The sequence below is a fragment of the Herpailurus yagouaroundi genome, unplaced genomic scaffold (assembly GCF_014898765.1).
Source record: "Herpailurus yagouaroundi ecotype Mexico unplaced genomic scaffold, PumYag 185, whole genome shotgun sequence".
Lineage (NCBI taxonomy): Eukaryota > Metazoa > Chordata > Mammalia > Carnivora > Felidae > Herpailurus > Herpailurus yagouaroundi.
Window position 1 is genome coordinate 23,591,708 of NW_024412416.1, and position 27,848 is coordinate 23,619,555.

A 27,848-nucleotide genomic window follows, 5' to 3' on the forward strand; every position below is an offset into this window, starting at 1 on the left:
GACTGCTTTTTTCTTGCTTCCTTTAGAATTTTTTGTTTATCTCTATATTTTGCAAATTCAATTACAGTATGCCTGGATGTTGGCCTGCTTTTATTGGTTTTGATGGGAATTCTCTGTGCCTCCTGGATCTGGATGTCTGTTTCCTTCTCCAGATTAGGGAAATTTTCTCAAAATATTTTGTGCCCCTTTTCTCTCTCTTCTTCTCAGACTCCTATAATACAAATATTATTACATTTGATGGAGCACTGAGTTTCCTAATTCTATTCTTGTGTTCTATAATCCTTCTTTCTTTCTTTTGTTCAGGTTCATTATTTTCCATTATGTTCGCTTGTATATCACTTACCCATTCCTCTGCTTCTTTCATCCTTCATTCAGTTTAGAATCTCAATTATTGCATTTTTCATTTTTGACTGTTTTGTAACTCTTTTATCTCTGTGGAAAGGGACTCTCTGAAGCCTTCCTTTCTTTTCTGAATCCCAGCAAGTATCCTTATGATTACTGCTTTAAATTCTCCAGCAGATATATTACTTATGTTTGTTTTATTTAGATTTCTGGTCATGGTATTATATTTTTCTTTCATTTGGGATGAATTTCTCTTTCTTGTCTCTGTCGTCTTGTTTGTGTTAAAAGCCTGTCATATTTCTGGCTTCTGAGAGTGATGACATTATGTAGAAGAGTTCGTATAGGGTCCAGGACCTGGTGCTTCTTGGAGTGTCTCTGTTTTGTTTTGTGTGTGCTCTGCTGTGTTTTGCCTGCTCTGTCCTTCAGGCCAGTTGTCTGCAGAGGCTCTCCTTGCCTGCAGTGTTTGGTTCTTGGCCAGAGTGTGGTGAATTTTAACTAGATGTGCTCTGGTATGCTTATTAAATGAGACCTGATACTATTTCCCCTGCAGTACTCTCTGGTTAGGAGACATGGGCAGGGGTTTCTGCTTCTACAGAAGGTGTCTGCTCTGCGGGGACTGATGCAAGCTTGACCAGAAATGACAGTATTTCCGGTGCACAGTGATGTGAAACATGGTGTAAGCAGTGTCAGAACTGTGATACTTACTGCAGGTGGCTCTGTGTTTATATTAGGGGGTAGGAGGGAGATGACATCAACAAACTTATTTGTCATAAGAGTGGAGTGAGTCTCTGTGCACACTGCTTCTCAGGAAAACAGTTGAAAAAGAGCAAATAATCTCCCCACCATGTGTTCCAGGAATTTTTCAGATAACTGTTTCCACAATGTCTGCCTCCAAGTTGTTTGACTCCTTCCTTCCAGTAGCTGTGCAGTGCCCTTGGGTATCTATCCCAACCAAGGCTTCTGACTTTTAAAACTATTGGATTTAGGAATGTGGTGTTTTCAGAGTCCTTCTCTGGTCTTCTGGGGAAGGGTATTGCCATGCTAGGACTATGGCTGACTTGACAGATCAGATAACTTGTGCCAGAGCACAGCACTGTGGGGTTTTGTATAAATGGGTTAAGTGGCCAATGTTGGGGCTGACCCACTTCTCATATTTGGTCTGTGATTATGCTGATGGGAAGAGGAGGGGAATGGCACCATTTCTTTTGTCCCCTGAGAGGCATCTCCATGAACACTACCTCTCTGGGACAAGCTACAAGAAGATAATTATTTAATAATTAATAAAATAATAATATTAATTAACAATAATTATTTAACAATTATTTAAACAATTATTTAATAAATATTTAATTAATATATGATATAATTACATCATATTATATAACAAAAATTATATATATTTTTTTCTTTGTTAACTATTGATGGACACATAGGTTGTTTCTATGTCTTGCTATTATAAATAATGCTGCAGTAAAAATGAGGTTGCAGATATCTGTTTGAGATACAATTTTGTTTCATTGGTATATACACAGTAGTGGAATTACTGGGTTATATACTATTTCTAATTTTTTGAAGAGCCTTAATACAGTTTTCCATAGTGACTGCACAAAGTTACATCCCACTGCCAACAGTTCACAAGGTTTTCTTTTACTCCACATCCTTACTAGCATTTTTTATCTTTTACTTTTTGATACTAGCCATTCTAACAGATTTTAGGTCACATCTCACTGTTTTCTTTTCTTTTTAGAAAAAATAATACTAGTAGAGTAAATAAACAGTATAATGTTAGTATAGGGTACAACATAGTCATTCAAAAATTCCACAGATTAGTCATTGCTCATCATGTTAAGTGTACTCTTAACCTTCTTCACCTATTTCACCCATCCCCCACATCCACCTCCTCTCCAGTAACCGTCAGTTTCTTCTTTATAGCTAAGAGTCTTTTTCTTGATTTCTCTCTTTTTTCTTTGTTTTCTTTCTTAAATTCCACATATGAGTGAAATTGTATGATATTTGTCTTTCTCTGACTGACATATCACTTAACATTATACTGTGGACCTGTTCATGTTGTTGAAAATGGCAAGATGGCATTCTTTTTTTATGGTTAAATAATATTCTGTTGTATATGTATAGCACATCTTCTTTACTCATTCATCAATCGGTGCACACTTGGGCTGTTTCCTAATGTAGTTATTATAAATAATGTTTATATAAACATTGGGGTGCACCTTCAAATTTTTGTGTTCTTTAGGTAAATACTCAGTAGTGCAATTCCTAGATCATAAGGTAGTTTTAATTTTATTTTATTTGAAGAACTTCCATACTGTCTTCCAAAGTGGTTTCACCAGTTTGCATTCCCACCAACAGTGAATGAGAGTTCCTTTTTCTCCACATCCTCACCAACATTTGTTGGTTCTTGAGGTTTTGATTTTAGCCATTATAACAGGTATCAGATGATATGAGATTGTGGTTTTGATTTGCATTTCCTTGATGATGAGTACTGCTGAGTATCTTTTCATGTGTCTTTGGCTATCTGTATGTCTTCTTTAATGAAATGTCTTCTCTTCTGCCCATTTTTTAACTGGATTATTTGTTTTTTGGGTGTAGAGTTTTATCAGCTCTTTATATATTTTGGATACTAATGCTTTATCAGATATGTCATTTTCAAATATCTTCTCTCATTCAGTGTGTTGTCTTTTAGTTTTGTTGAAAGTTTTCTTTCCTGTACTGAAGCTTTTTATTTTGATATAGTCTCAATTGTTTATTTTTGCTTTAGGTTCACTTGCCTCAGGAGACATATCTAGAAAGACCTTGCTAAGGTTGATGTCAGAGAAATTACTGCCTTTGCTCTCTACTAGGATTTTCATGGTTTCAGGTTTCACATTTAGGTACTTAATTCATTTTAAGTTTATTTTTGTTTATGGTGAAAGGAAGTGGTTCAGTTTCATAATTTTGCATGTTGCTGTCCAGTTTTCTCAGCACCATCTGTTGAAGAGACTGTCTTTTTCCCATTGTATATTCTTGCCCTATAATATATCATTATAGATAAATTGACCATAAAATTGTGGATTTATTTTGGGGTTCTCTGTTATGTTCTATTGATCTATATATCTGTTTTGTGCCCAAACCATATGCTTTTGATTACTACAGCTTTGTAGTATATCCTGAAATCTTGATTTTGATACCTCCAGTTTTGTTCTACTTTTTCAAGATTGCTTTGGCTTTATGAGGACTTGTACGGCTCCATACAAATTTTAGAATTATTAGTTGTTCTAGTTCTGTGAAAAAGGCTGTTTTGATAGGGATTGAATTAAATCTGTAGATTGCTTTAGGTAGTAAAGGCATTTTAACAATATTTTTTCATCCAATCAATGAGCATGGAATATCTTTCCATTAGTTTGTGCTCTCTACAAAGTTTTCCATCAATATTTTATAGTTTTGGAGTACAGGTCTTTCACCTCCTTGGTTAAGTTTATTCCTAGATTTTGGTGCAAATGTAAATGAGATTATTTTCTTAATTTCTCTTTCTGCTACTTTATTATTAGTGTATAAAAATACACCTGACTTCTGTATATGGCTTTGTATCCTGCATCCTTACTGAATTCATTTTTCAGTTGTGGTAGTTTTATGATTGAGTTTTAAGTCTTTCTATATATATAGTATAATGCCACTACAAATACTCAAATAGTGAAAATTGTACTTCTTCATTACCAATGTGGATGCTTTTTTGTTTCTTTTCTGCTTGCTGTGTCTAGGACTTACAGTAGTGTGTTGAGTAGATGTGGTGAGGGCAAACATCTGTGTCTCGTTCTTAATCTTAGAGGAAAACATTTTATATTTTTAAAAATTTGGTATGATATTAGCTGTGGGTTTTTCATATATGGCTTTTACTATGTCAATGTATGTTCCCTTTAACCCTAGTTTGTTAAGAGTTTTTATCATGAATTGATGCTGTAGTTTGTCAAAAACTTTTTTCTGCATCCTATGGTTTTTATACTTTCTCTTGTTAATGTGATATATCACATTGACTGATTTGTAAATATTGAACCACTCTTGCATCCCAGGAATAAATCCCACTTCATCATGTTGAATGCTTTTTAGTACATAGTTGGATTTGGTTTGCTAAAATTTTGTTCAAGATTTTTCATTTATTTTCATCAGAGATATTACCTTGGAGTTTTTTTCTGTTGTTGTTTCTTTGTTTTTGTAGTTTCTTTATCTGGTTTAATGTCAGGGTAATGCTAGCACCATAGAATTAATTTGGAAACTACCCTCTCCTATTTTTTAATAGTTTAAGAAGAATACATATTAACTCTTCTTTAAATATTTGATAGAATTTACCTGTGAAGCCATCTGGTCCTGGACTTTTTTTGGGGGGGGATTTTTTTTGACTATTAATTAAATCTCATTGCTGGTAATCTGTTGGTTCAAATTCTTTGTTTCTTCCTTTCTTCAGTTTTGGTAAGTTATATGTTTCTAGGAATTTATCCATTTCTTCCAGGTTGTACGGTTCATTGGCGTGTAGTTTTTCATGATATTCTCTTATATTCTTTTGTATTTCTATTCTGTTGGTTATTATTTCTCCTCTTTCATTTCTGATTTATTTGACTTCTGTTTCTCTTTCTGTCTCTCTGTCTCTGTCTCTTTTTTTTCTGATGAGTCTGGCTGCATCCCAAGTATTTTGGACTATTGTGTTTTCATTTCAATTTGTCTCAATGCATTTTTTTTCTATGGTTTCTTGGTTGATCCATTCGTTGTTTAGCAGAATATTATTTATCCTTCATGTATTTGTAGACTTTCCTTTTTTTCTTGTGGTTGATTTCTAATTTCATAATGTTGTGATTGGAAAAAGATGGATGATACGACTTCATTTTTTTAAATTTGTTAAGACTTATCCTGCAGCCTAATATGTGATGTATTCTGGAGAATGTTCCCTGTACACTTGGAAAGAATGTGTACTCTGCTGTTTTAGGATGGAATGTTCTGAATATGTCTATTAGGTCATGTGGTCCAATGTGTCATTCAAAGCCACTGTTTCCTTGTGTATTTTGTGTTTGGGTAATGTATCCATTGATGTAAATGGGTTTTATATTATAGTCCCCTACTATTATTTCTTTTTCTGTTCTATTCTCTTTTTGTCTTTTTTTTCTTTTTTTTCTTTTTCTTTTTTTCTTTTATTTATTTATTTGTTTTGTTATTAGCTGTTTTATGTATTTTGCTGTTCCATGTTGGGTGCCTAAATATTAAAGATTATTATATCTATTGTTGGATTGTTTCCTTTATGATTATATAGTGTCCATCTTTGTCTCTTGTTATAAGCTTTGTTTTAAAGTCTATTTTATCCAATATAAGTGTTACTAGCTTGGTTTTCTTTTCACATCCATTTGCATGATACATAGCTTTTCATCCCTTCATTTTCATTCTGCACGTGTCTTTAGGTCTGAAATGAGTATTTTAAAGGCAGCATATAGATTGATCTTGCTCTTTTGTCCATTCTGTCACCTTGCGTCTTTTGATTGGAGTGTTTAGTCCATTTACATTCAAAGTAATTTTTGGTAAGTATGTACTTATTGCCATTTAGTTACTTGTTTTATGGTTATTTTCTTAGTTTACCATTGATCCTTTCTTCTTTTACTCTTCTTTCAAAGTTTGCTGTCTTTCTTTGGTGATACACCTGGATTTCCTTCTCTTTATTTTTTTGCAAATCTATTACCAGTTTTGATTTGTGGTTACCATTCAATTTATATACAAAATCTTATGCACATACCTGTCTTTATTAAGTGGATTATGGCTTACATTTGAACACGTTCTTACTGTTCTCCCCACCACTACCACATTTTGGGTATATGACGCCATATTTTACATTCTTTTATTTTGTTAATCCCTTCACTGAGTTTTATAGTTATATTTGTTTTTACTTCTTTTGAGCTTTCTACTTTTCTTTCCTACTTATGGTCTTTCCTTTACACTCAAATAGTTCCTTTGAACATTTCTTGTAGGGCTGATCTAATGATCATAAATTCCTTTAACTTCTGTTTGTCTAGGAAACTCTATCTTGCATTCTATTCTGAATGATAGCATTGCTAGATAGAGTATTCTTGCAGTTTTTTTTTTCCCATCACTCTGAATATATCATATTACTTCCTTCTGACCTGCAAAATGTCTGTGATAGATTCACTTATAGCCTTATGGGGTTTCCCTTGTATGTAATTGTTTTCTTTCATCTTTCTGCTTTTAAAATTCTCTTTTTATCACTGCTTTTTGTCATTTTACTTACCATGTATTTTAACGTGGATGTCCTTGTGTTGATTTTGTGGGAGTTCTCTGCGCCTCCTAGATCTGGATTCCTATTTCCTTCCCCAAATTCAGGAAGTTTTCAGCTATTATTTCTTCAAATAAATTTTCTCTGCCCCTTTCTCTCTCTTCTGCTTCTGGGATCCCTATTGTGTGAATGTTATTACATTTGATGGTGACACTGAGTTCCCCAAGTTTATTTTAATTTAATAGTATTTTTTTTCTCTTCTGTTCAGCTTGATTGATTTCTGTTACTCTGTCACCTAGGTCACTTATCAATTCTGCTTCCTTTAGTCTATTATTTATCTATCTAGTGTATTTTAACTTCAATTGTTGAGTTTTTCACATCCAATTTGTTCTTTTTTATGTTTTATATCTCTTTGTTGAGGATCTTACTGATGTTCTCCACTACTTTCTCAACTCCAGTGAGTATCTTTATGATCAGTACTTTAAGGTATCTATCAGGCATATTACTTATTTCTATTTTGTTTCACGCTCTTGCTGTGATTTTCTCCTGTTCTTTGATTTGAGACATTTCCCTCTGTCTCTTCATTTTGTCAATCTTTCAGTGTCTGTTTCTACATGTTAGGAAAGTCATTATGTCTCCTTCTTTTGACAGTAGTGACCTTATGAAGAAGAGATCTTACAGTGCCTTGGAGTAAAATGTCCCCTGTTTACCAGAACTTGGTGCTTCAGGGGTGTCTACTATGTGTGATTGATGTGCCCTACTGTTGTAGCTAAGCTGTGTTTTTCTTGAGTCCCATTATCTACAATGGCTCTCTTTGCCTGTTGTGGCCAGAGTTTGGTCTCTGTGTTGTTAATGGGCCAGTCTAGAACTTCCTTGTGCTTGAGTTAAGTCAGACCAGGAGTTTGCCAGAGATATAGTAGCATCAAACTGCTGGGAATTTTCCTTCTATTGCCCTCTGAGAAGCTTTCATTGGTGGGTGAGGCCTGAAGTGAAACCAGCTGTCTATCTCCAGCCCAATGCTGGGACTACAGTCCGACTGGTGTGTGGATATCTTCCCCTTTCCCTGAGGTAGGAGTCACCTTGGAGTGATAGTGGTGGCCCCTGTTGAGGCTGCTTGCACACTGCCAGACTTGTGGCATATCTCTGAATGGGTTCCAGCCAAGACCATATCAGAGGGGGCAGGAGCAAAGAATGCAGGGGTGGGGCTCATGGTATTAGCAAGTTTGGACAGATCTCTTGTGGAGGAGAAGTGTAGCCAATTTAGAAAACAGCCACCTGGCTGGAGAGGAGAATTCCCAGGAAAGTTACAGGGGCAGAGTATGTGGTGTTAGCAAGGTTTGCATGGGTCTGTTGTAGGTGGAGACCTGGAGCAGCCTCGGACTGAAATCCACAGAAGACCATGGGGTTGGGCACATGGTGTTAGCAAGGTTTGTTTGGGTATGCTCGGGAGGATACTTGGAGTGGAGATGGGCTTAAGGGGTAATATACTCAGGAAAACATGCATGGTTGAATTGTTAGAAAATAGGTAGAGAGTTTGGTACTGTGCTGTTTCCCACAGGTGTCCATGTGCTTAGGCTGAGGGGCAGGGGATGGAAATGGTGCTCCTTAGCTCCTTTGTTCCTGGGGAAGTCTCCCGAAGATCCTTGCCTCTCCAGTACACTCACTGAGATGAATAAATAAATCTCCTCCTTGTATACCCCAGGCCTTTTTCAAACTGCTGTTTCCACACTGTAATTCAGTGGGGCTGTTTGTTGTGCTGTCTCTTTAAGGGCAGGAACTCAGTTTCCTGTGGCCCTCCTGGCTCTCCCAAAACAGAGCCCACTGATTTTTAAAGCCCCAGGTGTTAAGGTCTGCTGATTGTAAAAACGCAAAAAAATTGACCCCTCTGGTTTTCAAAGCTAAATGTTATAAGGATTTGTCTTCCCCGTGAGGGTTTCCAATACCTAGAGTGCTTGGTGTGAGGGTCAGTTTCTCTTTATATGCCCTCATCATCACTCCTTACTGCAGACAGATTCATGGGTCTATTTAGTTTCTGTCCCTGTGTCCACCCTTCCTACCCTCTTTGATGTGGCCTCTTCTCTACATTTAGCTGTGACCAGTCTGTTTTGCCAGGCTTTGGGTCACTTTCTAGGTTATTTACACTGATGTGGGTATTATCTAGTTGTATCTGTGGGTCAAGGTGATCTTATGATCTTCCTACACCACCATCTTCCCCAGAAGTCCATCTCAGTGTTTTTGATCTGTATTTTGCAATCATTAATTATGCTGAACATTTTTATGTACTTGTTATCCATTTGAATATTTTCTTTGGAAAATTGCCTTTTCATGTCCATTGCTCATTTTTATTTTTCTGAAATTGAGTTGTAGGAGTTCTTTACATATTTTATATATTAATCCCTTTCAGATATATGATTTGCAAATATTTCTTCCATTCTGTAGGTTGCCTTTTCATTTTATTGATTGCTAAATTTATTTATATAAGTAAATTAGGCAGAAATTGCATATTTAGTGTTGCAATGTAGGAAGTTAGAAAGGGCTCTAACAGTTTGTTGGAATGAATGACAAGAGCTGGGATCAAAAGATGGCCTAACTTGAGCAAAATGGAAATGATTGATCACCCTTGGCTTAGTGTAGTGGAAGGGATTAAAAAGCTGAGAGGCACTAAAGTGTTAGAGTAGATTTATTATATAAGACCTCCTTACTCACACTGGGAATGTCCAAAAGGCATACCTTTCACCAGTACAGTGGGAAATAAATTGAGAAGAGAGCACCAGCATTGGTGATGAGATTTGTGATTTCTCTCCTCTTTGGACAGACAGGGTGAAAACCACTGCCACACAATTGTAATATAAATCCTTAGGGTAATTGGATCCTGGGATGCCAGTAGCCAAGTGGCATCACTAAATTTCCATGAGCAAAGTAGGTGTAGCTACTCTAATGGACAGCAGAGTCAGTATTCAGAATAGTCTGATTTGCACAGACCTATGGTGTTGGCTAGTTAGTCATAGTGTTTTTAGAAGGGGATGATATGGAAAACCTACTTATTTAACTTGTATAAGTGGAAAAGACCTAAATCATATTTAAAAAATCTAACTTCAACAATAAAAAATAGAAAGTGTCAGTCCATTAATCAACTGCAGGCTTGAGCTTGTCTACAGAACCAAAACCACTTGAATGAAGGGACAGCCAGATGCCCTGAATGAAAGGTCAACCAGTTCCCTGAGACACTATGAAACATTTATATACTTTATTTTTTCCAGTCTTCCTCAAAAAGGACACTGTATTTTACCAGGGTAACTACAAAATTGTGGGAAAGAAAATAATTATACAATTCTGGGACAACTGTGCCCTGAACTTACATTGTTTCCAGGATTGGAAACATCACTGTGGGCCTCCAATCAGAAATGGGGCTTATTAGGGGTTAGGCGATAGACCTTAAACTAAGTTCCATCTCATAGTGGGACCAGAGTTTTCCTGAACCTATCCTGTGGTTATGTCCCAGATCAAAAATACCTAATTGAAATAGTGATAATAAGCAGCTGACAGGAACGTCCTTTAGTTCCCTAACCTGGAGGGTGATGCCTATTGTCACAAGTTAGTTTAAAGGATATTGATCACCTGTTGAATGGACTTAGTGGGAAGAACAGCTAATTTGCATTGATTGGTAAGTCATTTATGTGTCAAAGTGTGGGGAATAAATCAGATTAAAATTCAACAAAATTCCATCAGAAATTACTAGGACTCCAGTAGTGTGGATTATGTTGAGATATTCTTAACATTCAGAATAGGTTAATTTGCATTGGCCCCTCCTACAACTGAGAAATTTACACAACACTTTAGTTGGCCTCTTTGGATTTATGAAGAAACATATATGCATCTGGGTGTATTATTCCATCCAATTCATGAAGTGACTCAAAAATCTACTTGTTTTCAGTGGGACCAAGAACAAGAGAAGGCCCTGCAATAGTTCCATACTGTCAGTCCAGATGCTCTACCTTTAGGGTCATATATTCTAGCCAACACAATGGTTCTCAAAAGTTTCACTCAATGCTGTTTGAAGCCTCAGAAGCCCTTATAGATTAATCATATCTTAGCCATTTATTATTTTAGAGCAAGGCCCTGCCATAATTCTCAGATAATTGCTCTCCTTTTGAGAACAAATCTTTGACTGCTACTGAACCTGAGCAGAGACTCAATCCTTGACCATGGGCCACCAAGTTACCATGAGACCTGAACTGCCCATCATAAAATGGATGATACCTGAACATATTGAGCTATAAAAATTTGTGTGCACAGCAATACACCATAATTAATTTAAATTGATATATACATGACTGGATGCAGGCATAATGCGGCAAGTAAGTTATATGAAGAATCAGCAAAAATGTACATATACCTTTGCTACTCTGTCTTCTCTCTCTCAGTCCATAATTATAGTCTTATGAATAACTCCCTAAGGTCATTGACATAAAAAGAAAAATGACTTTACGTGATATGCAGACACCATCCAAAAGCTCTGCAGCATTCTAACCCCTCTCTGGGATATCCCTGTAGGATAGTGATGCTGGTAAATCCTTCCAGTGGGCAGAACTCCATGCAGTGCACCCAGACATTCAAATTGTTTGGAAGGAGAAATTGTTTGTAAAGACATGGAATCATATACTACTCATGAGTTATGGCCAATGTCCAGGTTTAATGGTCAAAGACTTAAAGACGAATGGAAATAGGTGACAATGTAATTTGTGTTTAAGACATGTGGATACATCTATCTCAAGTAGCAGAAAACCATTAACATATTTGTGTTTCATGTTAATGCTCACCAAGGTTGACTTCAGGAGCATAGGACTTCAAAAGTCAAGTGAATAGGATGATACTCTGTATAAATACAAGTGAGACTCTGTAATGAGAGGTTCTGGTCATTGCCCAGTGACCTCATGAACAAAGTCACCATTTAAGCAGGGAGAATTTATGTGTGGGATTAGAAACATGATTTTCATTCTTCATTTCACTCATCATTTGTTCCTAATCTGCCAGCAGTGGAGAACAACACTGAGTCTCTGATATGGCACCGTTACCTAGGTCATTCAACCATCTATCTAGTTGCAGGTGGATAAATTGTACTACTTCCATCATGGAAGGGACAGTATTTTGTCCTTACTAGAATTCATACTTTTTTTTTTTTTTTTTGGTCTGGATAGATATTTACTTTACTTGTTGCAATATTCCTGCCAAAACTACTAACCATGGAATTTCAGAATGCCTTATTCATTGTCATGGTATTACAGACAGTAATAGGCCCATGTTCATGGACTTAATTTTTCTCATTATGTCCCACACCATCCTGAAGAAGCTAGCTTGATAAAATAGTGGAAGGACCTTTAGAAGAAGACTCGGTAACAGGGCCAGCTAGGTGGCAATATTATGTATGCTCTATAATCAGCATCCAATATGTGTAGTCATTTCTCTGATTTCCTTGAGTCACAGGAGTGGAAGCAAAGGGTGGAAATGGGAAAGGTACCATTCACTATTAATCCTTGTGACTTGCTAACATTTTTGCGTCTTGTTCCTGTGAGTTGACACTCTGCTGACTTAGAGGTTATATTCCACGTGAAGGGATGTTTCCACCAATTGATAAAACAATTCCACTGTTTAGTTATAGAGAATAAACTATGGTTACTAGAGAGGAGGTCGATGGGGATGGGTGAAATAGGTGATGGGGATTAAGGAGTGCGCTTGTTGAGATGAGGACTGGGTGATGTAGAGAATTACTGAATCACTATATTGTACATCTTAAACTAATATAACACTGTATGTTAACTATACTGGAATATAAAATACATACATACATACATACATACATACATACATACATAAAAACAATTGGGAAAAAAATTCTCCGAACTGCAAGTAAAGACTGCCACCTGGTCACATTAGTCTCCTCATGGCTCTGAATAAACATACAAATGGGTCTGTGCTGGCTGAGATGTTTATTTTTTTTCTTTCTTCTAATTAATAAATTTCCAAGAGAAAACATAGCTAGAAAGTACTTAAAACCAAAAATATCTTATTTATTCAGGACTATGTTAATAACGAGAGATTTCAGTGTAGAACCTTGAACAATTCTGAATATAGTATTGAAAAGTAGGAAATTATAAGCAAAGAGCCTCATGGCATCAGTGGGTGTAATAATACTAAGTGAAACATCAAGGGTAATGAGAATTCAGGCAAGTTTTGTTGAAGATAGATCAGGCTGACAAGACATCACCTGGTAAATGGCTGAGGATGAGAAACCTGATTAGATACAGAGGGTGATCATATAAGCACAATAAGAGCCTCCTGCTAAACTTATTTAGCAGAACTATTGCAAAGGAATTTACAAAGTGCACAAGTACGGCTAGGAGAAGACTCACGAGTCTGACTCAAGTTTGGTTAAGTAAATAATCTTTGTCAGCCCCCTCTTTTTTAATAAAAGAAAATACAGTCTTCTTTCATTTGAACAATATGTATCCACTTCTTCTTCAGTTAATTTTTCTTCATTAAAGACAAGCTGAATCACAATATGTGTCCACTTCTTCAGTTAATTTTTGTTCATTAAAGACAAGCTGAATCATATGTTGAGATGAGGGAGTAGATGGGGTTTGCTGGAAAGTACTCTCAGGTATTTAATACTAGGGAAAACAAAGACTAATATTTAAAACAGTTTCAGATTATAGGGGAGCTTGGGTGGCTCAGTTGGTTAAGCATCCAACTTCGGCTTAGGTCATGATCTCACAGTTCGTGAGTTTGAGCCCCGCATCGGGCTCTGTGCTGACAGCTCAGAGCCTGGAGCCTACTTCAGATTCTCTCTCTGTCTCTCTCTGTCTCTCTCTCTCTCTCTGCCCCACCCCTGATTGTGCTCTGTCTGTCTCTGTCTTAAAAGTAAATAAAACATTAAAAAAAAAACTAGTTTCAGATTACAGAGGATAACCAGTTAAGATTTCTAGGTATTTATCACAAAGCTTTTTAGGTAGTAGGATAAGGACAGAAGTGGTAATCCAGAGGACTTTCTGGTTTTGAGTTTAAATAAACATGGTTATGGTAAAAGGTGTGCTGGTGAACTTTTGGAGTGGGTCACATAGCAGCAGACACACAGATTACTCATACATGATCTGTTGTTATTTCTTTGAAGTTTATATCATGTCATCCAACTTCATCTTGTAGGGCTTTGGCAAAAAGCGGTTATCAATAATTTTAAGTAGATTGGAGAAAAATTTTAAATGTTAATTTGGGGATATCAGATCTTGGAAGAAGCTAGAAGACTTAAGGATTTATCAAAAATGTTAAAATGTGCAAGACAGAACCCACAGTGTACACTGTAGATTTATTGGAATATACTTTTTCTCTCTAAAGTCCTAACCATTTCTATCATAGTTAATTAAATAAGACTGGTTTGTTTGAAAAATACGTCTAGTTTCATGAAACTTGCCTTATTATTTACCTTATTAAAGTAAGAATAGTCATTGACCACATAGGTCTGAGTTTGTGTGCCTGGAGATTTCTTTAAGGAATCTCAGGTGGATTTTTAAAAGCCTCTAAAAGTTAGAAAGACAATCCAATAAACTGACCCCAGATTTTGCCTATATACTTATAGATTTCAGTTAATTCCACTTTTCAAGGTCCCCAAAATCCTTATCCTCCTGAGAACTCCAGAAAGTAACTTTTATAACCATGTGTAATGCAGGAAACAATATAAGTCACTAGTGGGCTGATTTTCCAGAGCAGTTTTACAAGCATTGGATCCCTCAAGACAACTTTAGTTTCTTAAAATAGGCCATATATGATTCATTACATATCACTCTCAAATATGAATTCCAGCAAAAGTCTTGATACTATAACCAATATTTCAAAATATTCTGTTACATGGAAGACATTCTTATTGTGCATATGCAAATAAGTATGTTGCCATAAATATAAGAATACTAAATAAGAGTTTCAAATTCTGGAAAGACCAGGTTGGAAAAAAAGTAATTATGCATCTTTTCTTCAACAGGTGTAGTTTACCAAAATAGCTTGAACTTACACCTAGCTATAAGATAAAATATCTCCATACATATGGAAAATAAAATGTTAAAAAAAAAACAGCAATATTTCAAACCACAATTTATATATTTATTTTATTTTTAAGGCTTTAAAATTCCAGTTGGTTAACATGGTGTTATATCAATTTCATGTGTAAAATATAGTGATTCAACAGTTTCTTACATCTCCCGGTGCTCATCATGACAAGCCCACATGCTGAATCCCCATCACCTAATTAACCCATTTTCCACCCTTCTACACATTGGTAATCATCAGTTTGTTCTTTATTAGATTATTTCCTTATGTGTCTCTCTTTACTTTATTTTCCCCATTTACTCATTTGTTTTGTTTCTTAAATTCCATGTATGAGGTAAACTATATGAAATTTGTCTTTCTCTGCCTGAATTATTTCACTTACCGTTATAGTCCCTAGCTCCATCCATGCCATTGTAAATATTAAGATTTCATTCTTTTTCCCATTCGATACTCTTTCCTTCTTTGTTAAAGATTGACCATATAGTTGTGGATCCATTTCTGGGATTCTATGCTATTCTACTGCTCTATGTGTTTATTTTTTGCCAGGTCATAGTGTTTTCATTACTACAGCTTTGACATGTGATGGCTCCAGGTTTTGTTTTCTTTTTCAAGATTGCTTTTGAGTATTCTGGGTCTTTTGTAGTTCCATATAAATTTGAGAATTGTCTCTTCTATCTGTGAAAAATGCTACTGGTATTTTGATAGGGATTGCATTAAATGTGTAGGTTGCTGGGCGCCTGGGTGGCTTAGTCAGTTAAGTGACTGAATTCGACTCAGGTCATGATCTTACACCTCGTGAGTTTGAGTCCCGCCATAGGGCTCTGTGCTGACAGCCCAGAGCCTGGAGCCTGCTTCAGATTCTGTGTCCCTCTCTCGCTCTGCCGCGCCTCTGCGCATGCTCTGTCTCTCTATCTCTCCAGAATAAACAAACATTAAAAAATTAAATGTGTAAATTGCTTTGCGTGGTATAGACATTGTAACAATATTTGTTCTTCCATTCCATGAGGTGGAATGTCTTCCCATTTATTTGTGTCATCTTCAATGTTTTCATCCGTGTTTTATAGTTTTCAGAGTAAAGTCTTTACACCTTTGGTTAGGTTTATTCCTAGACATCTTGTTATTTTGGTGCATTTGTAAATGGGATATTTTTCCTAATTTATGTTTCTGCTATTTTATTCTTATCAGAGCATAGAACTCCAACAGATTTGTGTGCATTGATTTTTGAACCCTGAGATTTTACATAATTTGTCAGTTCTACAAGTTTTTGTGGTGTAGTCTTTGGGTTTTCTATATAAAGCATCATGTCATCTGCAAATAGGGAAAATTTGACTTTTTCCTGGCTGATTTGGATGCCTTTTATTTCATTTCGCTGTCTGATTGCTGAGGCCAGGACTTCCAGTACTATGTTAAATTACAGTGGTGTGAGTATGCATCCAGAAAATCTCTGTTTTTCTGCACTGAGGATGATGTTAGCTGTGGATTTTTCATAGATGGCATTTATTATGTTGAGGCATATTCCCTCCAAACCTACTTTGTTGAGGATTTTTATCTTGAATGGACATTGTACTCTCTCAAATGCTTTTTCTGCATCAATTGCAATGATCAAGTGGTTATTGTCCTTTCTCGTACTGATGTGATGTATCAAACTGTTTTACAAATATTGAAACACACAACCCATTTTTTAAAAATATTTTTATTTTGATTCGGTTTGCTTGTATTGAGGATATTTGTGTCTATGTTCATCATTGATATTAGCCTGTAGTTTTCTTTTTTAGTTGTGTCTTTGACTATTTTTGTTATCTGGGTGATGCTGGCCTGATAGAATGAGTTTGGAAGTTTTCCTTCCTGTTGTATTTTTTGGAATAGTTTAAGAATTTTTTTTCTGTTTTTAAAAACATTTTTAATCTTTATTTATTTTTGAGAAAGGCAGAGCACAAGCAGGGCAGAGCAGAGAGAGGGGTGCAGAGGATCCAAATCAGGCTCTGCACTGACAGCTGTGATTCTGATGTGGGACTTGAACTCACAAAATGCGAGATCATGACCTGAGGCCAAGTGAGATGCTCAATCAACTGAGCTACCCAGGTGCCCCGAGAAGAGTAGATACTAAATCTTAAACGTTTGGTACAATTCACTTATGAAGCCATTTGGCCCTGGACTTTTGTTTTGGTTAGGTTTTTAATTACTGATTCAATTTATTTCCTGGTTATCTGTTCAAATTTTCTATTTCTTTTTGTTTCAGTTTTGGTGGTATATATGTTTCTATAAATTTATCCATTTCTTCTAGTTTGTCCAATTTGTTGGCATATATTTTTTTCATAATATTGTCTTATAATTGTATATCTGTGGTGTTGGGTGCTATTTCTCCTGTCTTGTTTGTGATTTTATTTATTTTATTTCTTTATCTCTTCTTTTTGATAAGTCAGCCTTGAGGTTTACCAATTTTATTTTATCTGATATATTATTTATGCTATATATATAATATTATATAATATACATATAATATTATATATAATATATATAATATATTATACAGGAAAACTAGTTTTAAGAGGGAAGTTTATAATTTATATCTATAATATATAATTTATATATAAATTGTATATATTAATATGTAAATATTTATAAATTAATTTTATAAATTAATATATAAAATATAAATGAATATTTATAAACATATTAATATACATTAATATATAAATATATTAATATAACATTTATAAATATTGAAATATAAATTATATATTAATATATAAATTATAAACTTCCCTCTTAAAATTAGTTTTGCTGTATCCCAGGGGTTTTGGACCATTGTGTTTTCATTTCCATTTGTTTCCATGCATTTTTTTCTTTCTTCTTTATTTCTTGGTTGACCCATTCATGGTTTAGTAGCATGTTATTAAACCTCTGTGTATTCATTGTTTTTCCTGATTTTTTCCTTGTGGTTAATTTCTGGTTTCATAGCAAGCACTGTGTTCAGAAAAGATGCATAGTATGGCTTGATTTTCTTGCATTTGTTGAGTCTTGTGTTGCCTAAAATGTGATCTATACTAGAGAATGTCCCAAGTGATCTTGAAAGGAATGTGTATTCTGCTCTGTTAGGATGGAATGTTTTGAATATATCTGTTAAGTCCATCTGTTTAAGTGTATTACTCTTAGCCATTGTTTCCTTGTCAATTTCTGTTTACATGATGTGTTCATTGGTAGAAGTGGGGAGTTAACATCCCCTACTATTATTGTATTACTATCAATTAGTTATTTATGTTTGTTATTAACTCCTTTATATATTAAGGTATTCCCATATTAGTTTCTTAAATACTTACAATTGTTATATCTTCTTGTTGGAAGTTCCCCTATATATTATGTAGTGTCCTTTGTCTCTTGTTACAGTGTTTGTTTTAAAGTCTATTTTTTTCCAATATAAGTATTGCTACCCTGGATTTCTTTTGACACCCATTAGCATGATAGGTGTTTCTCTACTCCCTCACTTTTAAATCTTCAGGTTTCTTGAGGTGTAAAAGAGTTTCTTGTAAACATCACATAGATGGTTCATGTTTTTTTAATCCATTCTAACACCCTATGTATTTGGATTGTAGCATTTAGTCCATTTGCATTCAGCATGATTATTGATAGATTTATATATATGGGCATTTTCTTACTTGTTTTGTCATTGTTTCTGGGAATTTTTCTTTTTCTGTCTAGTCTTTGTCACTTCTGGTGTTTCCTTTCCACTCAAAGAATCCTCTTTTTTATTTCTTCCAGAGCTGGTTTGGTGGCCACAATTCCTTTAGTTTTGGGGGGAAATATTATATCCTTCTATTCTGAATGATAGCCTTACAGAATAGAGTATTCTTGGCTGCAGATTTTTCACATTTAGAAATTAGAATGTATCATGCCACTTTTTTCTGGCTTGCCAAGTTTCTGTTGATAAATATCCAACTATCTTTGTGTATCTTCTGTTGTAAGTTAAGGACTTCTTTCGTCTTGCTGCTTTTAAGATCTTTTCTTTATCACCATATTTTTCAAATTTAATTATAATATGTCTTGGTGTTGGACTGCTTTTGTTTATTTTGATGAGAATTCTCTGTACCTACTGCATCTGTATATCTGTGTTCTTCACCAGATTAACGATCTTTTTTAGCTATTATTTCCTCAAATAAATTTTATGCCACCTTTTCTCTCTCTTTTTCTGGTATTCCTCTAATATGAATGTTGTTACATTTGATGGAGTCACAATGCTACATCTATGCTCTTGAAAAATTCTTCTTTCTCTATTTTCATAAGCTTCATTATTTTCCATTTTTGTTGTCCTGTCAGTCACTAATTTGTTCCTCTGCTTTTTACAGCCTGGTGTTCTTTACATCAAGCCTGTTCCCAGCCTTGTTTATTGCATTCTTCATCTCTGATTGATACTTTTTTTAATTTTTTTATCTCTTTGGTAAGAGTCTCACTGATGTCTTCTCTTCTTTTCTCAAGATGAATGAGTATTCTTATAACTATTGCTTTAAATTCTTCATCAGGCATATTATTTATTTCTGTTTCACTTAGATCTCTGGTAATGGTCTTATCTTGTTCTTTAGTTTGGGATAAATTTATCCATCTTGGCATTTTATTTAGGTCTTGGTTTATTTTGTATGTCAGAAAAAGCCAATTATTTCTCCTGCTCCTGAAAGTAATGTCCTTATTAAGAAGAGGTCCTGTAGTGCCCAGGGCCTGGTACTTCAGGATGTGTCTGTTGTGTGTACTTGATGTGCTCTGCTGTTGTGTTTTGGCTGCTCTGTTCTTCAGGCCAGTTGTCTGCAGAGACCCTTCTTGCCTGCTGTGTACAATGTTTGGTCCCTGGACTGAAAGTGATGAGTTTTAACTAGATGTGCTCTGGTCTTCTTATTAAATAAGACTTGACATCACTTCCACTAGAACTGAGGCCCTGCAGAACACTCTGGTTTGGAGATATGGTGTGAGCAGGATTTGTGTTGGTCTTCTGGAGTAGGGGTCCATCATACTGGGACTGATGCAAGCTTTACTGAGAAGGGCAGTCCAATCAGAGCACTGGGGGATGAGGTTTGGAGTAAACATGTTAGGAAGCCAGTGTTGGCACTGGACTGCTTCTCACAGTTGTCTCTGCATTTGCACTGATGTGCAGGAGAGGGAAATGGTGCCACCCAGCTCCTTTGTTCCTAGAGAGGCATATCCATGAATGCTGCTTCTCAGAGAAGTGCTCCAAGAACAGATAGTCTCCCCATGATGTGTCCCAGGTGTTATTCTGATCAATGTTTCCACACTTTTTCTCCTGGGGTTGTTTAACTGCCTTATGTGAAGGAGCAGCACAGTCCCTCCAGGCTCTATCCCAGTTAGGCCTGCTGATCTTTAAACCTTCAGGATTTAAGTCCTACTGTTCACAGGAACTCATGGAATTCAGTCCCTGGATTTGGGGAAATATTCTCTTTGTGTGTTCTTCTTTGTGCTTCTCTCTCTCTCATTCTTTTCTGCAACCACGGTTCCCTCTCTTCCTCAGTACCTGTGATCCATTTCTCCCTTGAACCACATCTCCATACTTCCTTCCTTCTTTAATGTGGTCTCTTTTCTCCCTTTATTTCAGAGTTTGTTCTGTCATTCTTCACACCAATCTCTGGATTGTAAAGTTTCTGCTGATATATCCCCTGCTAGCCTTTTGGGGTTTTCCAATTATGTTACTGTCTTCTTTTGTCTTGCATCTTTCAAATCTCTTTCTTTATCACTATATTTTTCTAACTTAATTAAAAGATATCTTGGTGTAGAAGAGTTAAAATAGTGGCATAGTAGGAGGACCCTATTCTTGTCATTCCAACACAGCTAGACAAATATCATATCTTTCTGAACACCCACAAAAAAATTGATCTGAGGATTGACAGAACAATTTCACAACTAAAGGAGGAGAAGAGGGCATGGGCACGTTATGGAAGGTAGAAGGTGTGGAGACATGATTTTTGGGAGAAAAAGATCATGGGTGCTGCAGAAGGGAGGCAGCCCTGATCACAGAGAGATGTGTGAAAGAGAAAAAGAGATTCACACACACACACACACACACACACACACACACACACACAGAAAGAGAGAAAGAGAGAGAGAGGAGGCGTGTGGGGTGGGCAGAGAGACTGCAGTGCATAGGGAATCACATGAGGAAAACACTTCTCCAAGGCCATTGACTGGGAAAATGAGAGGGGCTGATTTTTTTGAGTTTTTATACAAGTTGAGCTCAAGAACTGGATTTTTAGAAGTCAGTGCCATGGCTGATGTTAAGCTTAGCAGGCATTGCAGTGATCCTGTGAAGAAGGAAGACAGAGGCTGTGGAGGGAAATTGTCCAATATGAGGATACCTTTGGATGCACTGGGAAAGATTGTTTCCTCTTCTTGGAATGTATCTGGGGAATGTGGAATTGCCTCTCAGTTGAAAGAGAGCCAGTGGCACCATTGTGCTGCACTGCCCTTTATTATAGGGGCAGAGACACTTGCTGAGGGTGGCTAAGATACATTCAGGTTTTTTGATGCACTTCATTCTAAACTCCATGCTGCTGTACATTGGTACAGCTACCTTTGTGTAATAAAACAACACCAATGCCAACCCAGTGAGACACTCCCCCTGAGGACCATAGTAGGTCCATGCCATGCTGGGTACCTAAGATTTGGATTTTTAAAACTCAGCCAGTGTGTCTGGGATAACACACAGGTGCATTGCACTACCAGGCAGGTAGACAGCCAAGACACAGATATGGTGAAGGCAAAGATCTAAAGGATGCCTGGGATGCAAAAGGGGAGAGTATTCATTCTTCTGTGAGGGCTTCCTGGAAAGCAGCAACCATGAAGTCCCATCTATGGGGATGATGGAGAGGCAATCAACATTTTTCTCCCTCAACCATCAGCAGGGACTGTCTTCAGTGAGCAGCAGAGCACGAACAGTATAGGCCTGAGCACCTATGCTCTGCAGTTGCTTCTTTACAAGGCCAATTGTGCCTGAGAACCAAAAAAGCAAGGCCATACACCAGAATACCAGCACAAACCCCTACAAGTGCAAAGCCTACTGGCCATGGAGTACTGCAAAGCTTCAACTTTAATGGAAATTGGATCAGGCCTGTTTTAATAAGCAGACCTTAGCACACCTCACTAAAACTGGCCACCCTATGGCAAAGGTCCAAATACTCCCAACTGCAGGGAGGAAAAAACTCTGCAGAGGTCTGACCTGAGGTAAAAAGCAGTGAAACCACAGTAGCAGAGTTCACACAGCATACAGCAGAGACACCTCCTGAAACACCAGGCCCTAGACAGTATATGACCTTCTCTACACAAAGCCATTACTCTCAGGAGCAGGAAAAATAACAGGCTTTTGTAACACACCGAATACAGAGACTTTGATAAAATTCCAAAATAGAGGAATTACTCCCAAAGGAAAGAACAAGAAAAGGTCATGGCCAAGGATCTTATATGTAGATGTAAGATCTATTACATAGATACATGTAATATGCCTGATACAGAAAATAAAACAACGGTCATAAGGATACTAGCTGGAATTAGGAAAATCATAGAAGATACCAGGGAGTCCCTTAGCAAGGGATAAAAGACCTAAAAACTAGTCATGCTGAAATAAAAAATGCCATAACTCAGATTCAATACTGAGTGAATGTAGTTATCATAAGGAAGGAAGAAGCAGAGGAATAGATAAGTGATATAGAAGATAAAATTATGGAAAATAATGAAGCTGAAAAGAACAGAGAAGAACAAAATTGTATCATGAATGTTGACTAAGGGAAATCTGTGACTCCATAAAGCATAATAACATTTGGATCATTTGATACCCAGCAGAAGAAAAGAGGAAAAAGGGGGCAGAAGGTGGGGTTTTTAAAATATAAATTTCAGATAAAATAAAAATACTTATTTTTTGCAAGTATACTTTTTTACCTTTTTAAAATTTTTTCCTTCTTCTAAAGGTCTCAAAATTTTGTTTAAATTTATTTATTTAAATTCAAGTTAGTAAACACACAGTGTAGTATTGGTTTCAGGGGTAGAACACAGTGATTCATCATTTACATATAATACCCAGTGCTCATCCCAACAAGTGCCCTACCTGATGTCCATCACCAATTTAGCCTATCCTCCCACTCACCTCCCCTCCAACAACACTTATTTTTTCTCTGTCTGTAAGAGTATCTTTTGGTTTGCCTCCCTCTCTGTTTTTATCTTATTTTTCCTTCCCTTCCCCTATGTTCATCTGTTCATCTGTGTGTTTCTTAAATTCCACATATGAGTGATATCAGATAATGTTTGTCTTTTCTGACTGACTTATTTTGCTTAGCATAATACCCTCCAGTTCCATTCACGTTGTTGCAAATGGCAAGATTTCACTTTTTTCATTGCTGGTGAAATCTTCTTTATCCACTCATCAGACAATGGGCATTTGGGTTCTTTCCATATGTTGGCTATTGTCAATAGTGCTGCTATAAATATTGGGGGTACATGTGCCCTTTTGAATCAGCATTTTTTTTTTAATTTTTTTTTTCAGCGTTTATTTATTTTTGGGACAGAGAGAGACAGAGCATGAACGGGGGAGGGGCAGAGAGAGAGGGAGACACAGCATCGGAAACAGGCTCCAGGCTCTGAGCCATCAGCCCAGAGCCCGACGCGGGGCTCGAACTCACGGACCGCGAGATCGTGACCTGGCTGAAGTCGGACGCTTAACCGACTGCGCCACCCAGGCGCCCCAGCATTTTTGTATCCTTAAGATAAACACCTAGTAATGCAATTCCTTGCTCATAGGATAATTCTATTTTTAATTTTTTGAGGAACTTCCATACTGTTCTCCAGAGTGGCTGTACCATTTTGCATTCTGACCAACAGTGCAAATGGGTTCCCCTTCCTCCACATCCTCATCAACATCTGTTGTTCCATGAGTTGTTAATTGTAGCCATTCTGACAGGTGTGAAGTGGTATCTCATTGTGGTTTTGATTTGTATTTTCCTGATGATCAGTAATACTGAGAATTTTTTCATGTGTCTGTTAGCCATCCGGATGTCTTCTTTGGAGAAGTGTCTATTCATGTCTTCTGCCCATTTCTTCACTGGATAATTTGTGGGGTTTTTTTTTGGGGGGGGGTGTTGAGTTTGATAAGTGTTTTATATATTTTTGATACTAACCCTTTATCAGATATGTCATTTGCAAATATCTTCTCCCATTTTGTCAGTTGCCTTTTAGTTTTATTTGTTATTTCTTTTGCTGTGCAGAAGCTTTTTATCTTGATGAGGTCCCAATAGTTCATTTTTTATTTTATTCCCCTTGCATCCAGAGACATGTCTAGTAAGAAGTTGCTGCAGCTGAGGTCAAAGAGGTTGCTGCCTGTTTTCTCCTGTAGTATTTTGGTGGTTTTCTGTCTCACATTTTGATCTTTCATCCATTTTAAGTTTATTTTTGTGACTGGTATAAGAAAGTGGTCCAGTTTCATTCTTCTGCCTGTCATTGTCCAATTTTCCCAGTATCATTTGCTGAAGAGACTGTCTTTTCTCCATTGGATACTCTATCCTTATTTGTTGAAGATTAGTTGGGCACATATTTGTGGGTCTATTCTGAGTTCTCAATGCAATTTCATTTGTTCTATTTGTTTCTGTACCAATACCATACTGTCTTGATGATTACACCTTTGTAATACAGCTTGAAGTCTGAAATTGCGGTGCTCCCAGCAATGGTTTTACTTTTCAACATTTCTTTGGCAATTCATGGTCTTTTTTGTTGCATACAAATTTGAGAATTTTTTTTTCTAGCTCTGTGAACAATTATGATGTTATTTGATAGGGCTGCATTGAATGCGTAGATTGCTTTGGATAATATAGGCATTTTTTTAAATTTTTTTTCAACGTTTATTTATTTTTGGGACAGAGAGAGACAGAGCATGAACGGGGGAGGAGCAGAGAGAGAGGGAGACACAGAATCGGAAACAAGCTCCAGGCTCTGAGCCATCAGCCCAGAGCCTGATGCGGGGCTCGAACTCACGGACCGCGAGATCGTGACCTGGCTGAAGTCGAACGCTTAACCGACTGCGCCACCCAGGCGCCCCTAATATAGGCATTTTAATAGTATTGTCTCTTCCAATTCATGAGCATGGAATGTTTTTCCATTTCTTTGTTTCCTCTTCAATTTCTTTTATAAGATTTCTGTACTTTTCAGTGTACAGATCTTTTACCTCTTTGGTTAGGTTAATTCCTAAGTGTCTTGCGGCTTTTGGTGCAATTGTAAATGGGATCGATTCCTCAATATCTCTTTCTCCTGCTTCTTTATTGCTGTATAGAAATGCAACCAATCTCAGCATATTGATTTTATATCTGTGACTTTGCTGAATTCATGTGTCTGTTATAGCACGTTTTTGTGGAGTCCTTTGGGTTTTTCATGTAAAGTATCATGTTATCTACAAAGAGTGAAAATTTTTGACTTCTTCCTTGCCAATTTGGATGCTTTTTATTTTTTATTGTCTTATTGATGAGGTTAGGATTTCTAGTACTATTTTGAACAACATTGATGAGAGTGGGCATACTTGTCATGTTGCTGACCTTAGGGGAAAAGCTCTCAGTTTTTCTCCATTGAGAATGAGATTACCTGTGGCCCTTCCATATATGGCCTTTATGATTTTTATGTATGTTCTTTTTACCTCTACTTTCTTGAGTTTTTTTTTAATTAGGAAAAGATGATATGTTTTGTCAAATGCTTTTTTCTGTATCTGTTGAAAGGATCATATGTTCCTTATCCTTCCTTTCATTAAAGTAGTGTATCACATTGATTGATTTGTGAATATTGAACCAGACATACAGCCCACAAATAAATACCACTTGAACATGGTGAATAATTCTTTTAATATACCATTGAATTCAATATACTAGTGTCTTGTTGGGATTTTTGCAACCATGTTCATTATGGATATTAGCCTGTAATTCTCCTTTTTCATGTGATCTTTGTCTGGATTTAGAATCAAGTTAATGCTGGCTTCAAAGAATTTGGAAGCTTTCCTTCCATTTTTAATTTTTGGAACAGTTTGAAAAGAGTATGTATTAACTTTTCTTTCAATGCCTTGTAAATATCCCCTGGGAAGCCATCTGGCTCAGGATTCTATTTTGGGAGATTTTTATTATGACTTGTTCAAATTTTCTATTTTTTTCCTGTTTGAGTTTTCTGAATGTGTGAGGTACTAGGACTTTGTCTATTTCTACCAGTTTGCCCAGTTGTTTGGCTTTTAATTTTTCATAGTATCCTCTTATAATGATTTGTATTTATTTGGTGTAGGTTGTGTATTTTTTACCTTCCTTGCTCCTTGAGATAGGCCTGAATCCCAATGTACTTTCCTCTTAGACTGCCTTTGCTGCATCTCAAAGGGTTTGGACTGTGATGTTTTACTTTCATTTGATTCCCAGGTTTTTTAAGTTTTTTTTGTTGTTTTTTGGAGAGAGAGAGAGAGAGAGAGAGAGAGAGAGAGAGAGAGAGAGAGAGCTGGGGAGGAGCAGAGAGAGGGAGAGAGAGAGTCCTAAGCAGGCTCCACACTGTCTGTGTGGAGCCCGATGTGGGTCTCAAACTCACAAACCATGAGATCATGACCTGAGCTGAAATCCAGAGTTAGACACTTAACTCACTGAACTACAGAGGCATCCCTGTTTTTTTTTTAAGTTCATCTTTCATTTCCTTTTTAACCAATCCCTTCTTTAGTAGGATGTTCTTTAACCTCCATGCATTTGAGGGCTTTCCAAATTTTTTCTTGTGCTTGATTTCAAGTTTCATAGCATTGTAATCTGAAACTATGTATTGTATGATCTCGATCTTTTTGTACTGTTTGGGGGCTGATTTGTGACCCAGTATGATCTATTCTGGGGTATGTTCCATGTGCACTAGAAACTAATGTGTGTTCTGCTGCTTTAGGATGAAATGTTCTGAATATGTCTGTTAAGTCCATCTAGTCCAGTGTGTCAATAAAAGCCATTGTTTCCTTGTTGATTTTATGCCCTGATGATCTTTCCACTGCTCTAAGTGGGGTATTAAAATCTCCTACTATTGTGGTATTGTTATCAATGAATTGCTTCATGTTTGTGACTAATTGATTTATATATTTGGGCTCTTTCAAGCAGGAATCATAAATATCTACAATTGTTTCATCTTCTTGGTGGATATACTCCTTAATTATGAGACAATGACCTTCTTTAACTCTTATTACAGTCTTTGTTTTAAAATCTAGTTTGTCTGCACTATAAATATGGCTACTCTGGCTTTCTTCTGACCAGCATTAGAATGATAGATGGTTCTCCTTTCCCTCACTTTCTACCTGAAGGTGTCTTTAGGTCTAAATGAGTCTCTTGTAGGCAGCATATAGATGGATCTTCTTTTTGTATTCATTCTGATACCCTATGTCTTTTACTTAGAGTATTTAGTCCATTGACATTGAGAGTGATTATTGAAAGATATGAATTTAGTGCCATTGCAGTGCCTGTAGAATTGGCTTTTCTGGTGATTTCTCTGTTCCTTTTTAGTCTTTGTTGCTTTGGTCATCTTCTTTTTTTTTTTTTCTCCAGTCAGAGAGCCTCCCTTAAAATTTCTTCCAGGGCTGGTTTAGTGGTCATGAACTCCTTTAGTTTTTGTTTGCCTGGGAAACTCTTTATCTCTTCTATTCTGAGTGGCAGCCTTCCTGGATAAAGGACCCCTAGATGCATTTTTTTTTCATTCAGTACATTGAATAATTTTCTGCCACTCCCTTCTAGCCTGCCAAGTCAGTGCACAGGTCTGCTACTAGCCTTAGGTTTCTACTCTTGTAGGTAAGGACCTTTTATCCCTGCTGCTTTCAGAATCTCTCTTAGTCTTTGTATTTTGCAAGTTTCACTATGATATGTCATGACACTGACCTATTTTTTTTGTTGAATTTGAGGCAGATTCTCTCTGCCACTTTGAATTGAACGTCTGTTTCCTTCTCCAGATTAGGGAAGTTATCACCTATAATCTGTTCAAATAAAACTTCTGCTCCCCTTTCTGGCTTTTCTTCTGGGACTTCTATGATACAAATATTGACCTGTTTCACCGAATCACTTAGTTCTCTAAGTGTCCCTTCATGATCTAGTAATTTCCAACCCTTCTTGTTTTAGCTTTGTTATTTTCCATAATT

The 27,848-nt window shown here is 36.5% G+C and overlaps 1 long non-coding RNA gene across 1 annotated transcript; it reads right to left on the reverse strand.

The window, feature by feature from the left end:
• Positions 1-27,848, reverse strand: LOC121042603 (uncharacterized). Its single transcript, XR_005796321.1, has 3 exons — positions 27,680-27,848; positions 7,600-7,602; positions 1-166 (listed from the first exon to the last, which is right to left on the reverse strand). It is a non-coding gene; the product is annotated as an uncharacterized LOC121042603 (long non-coding RNA).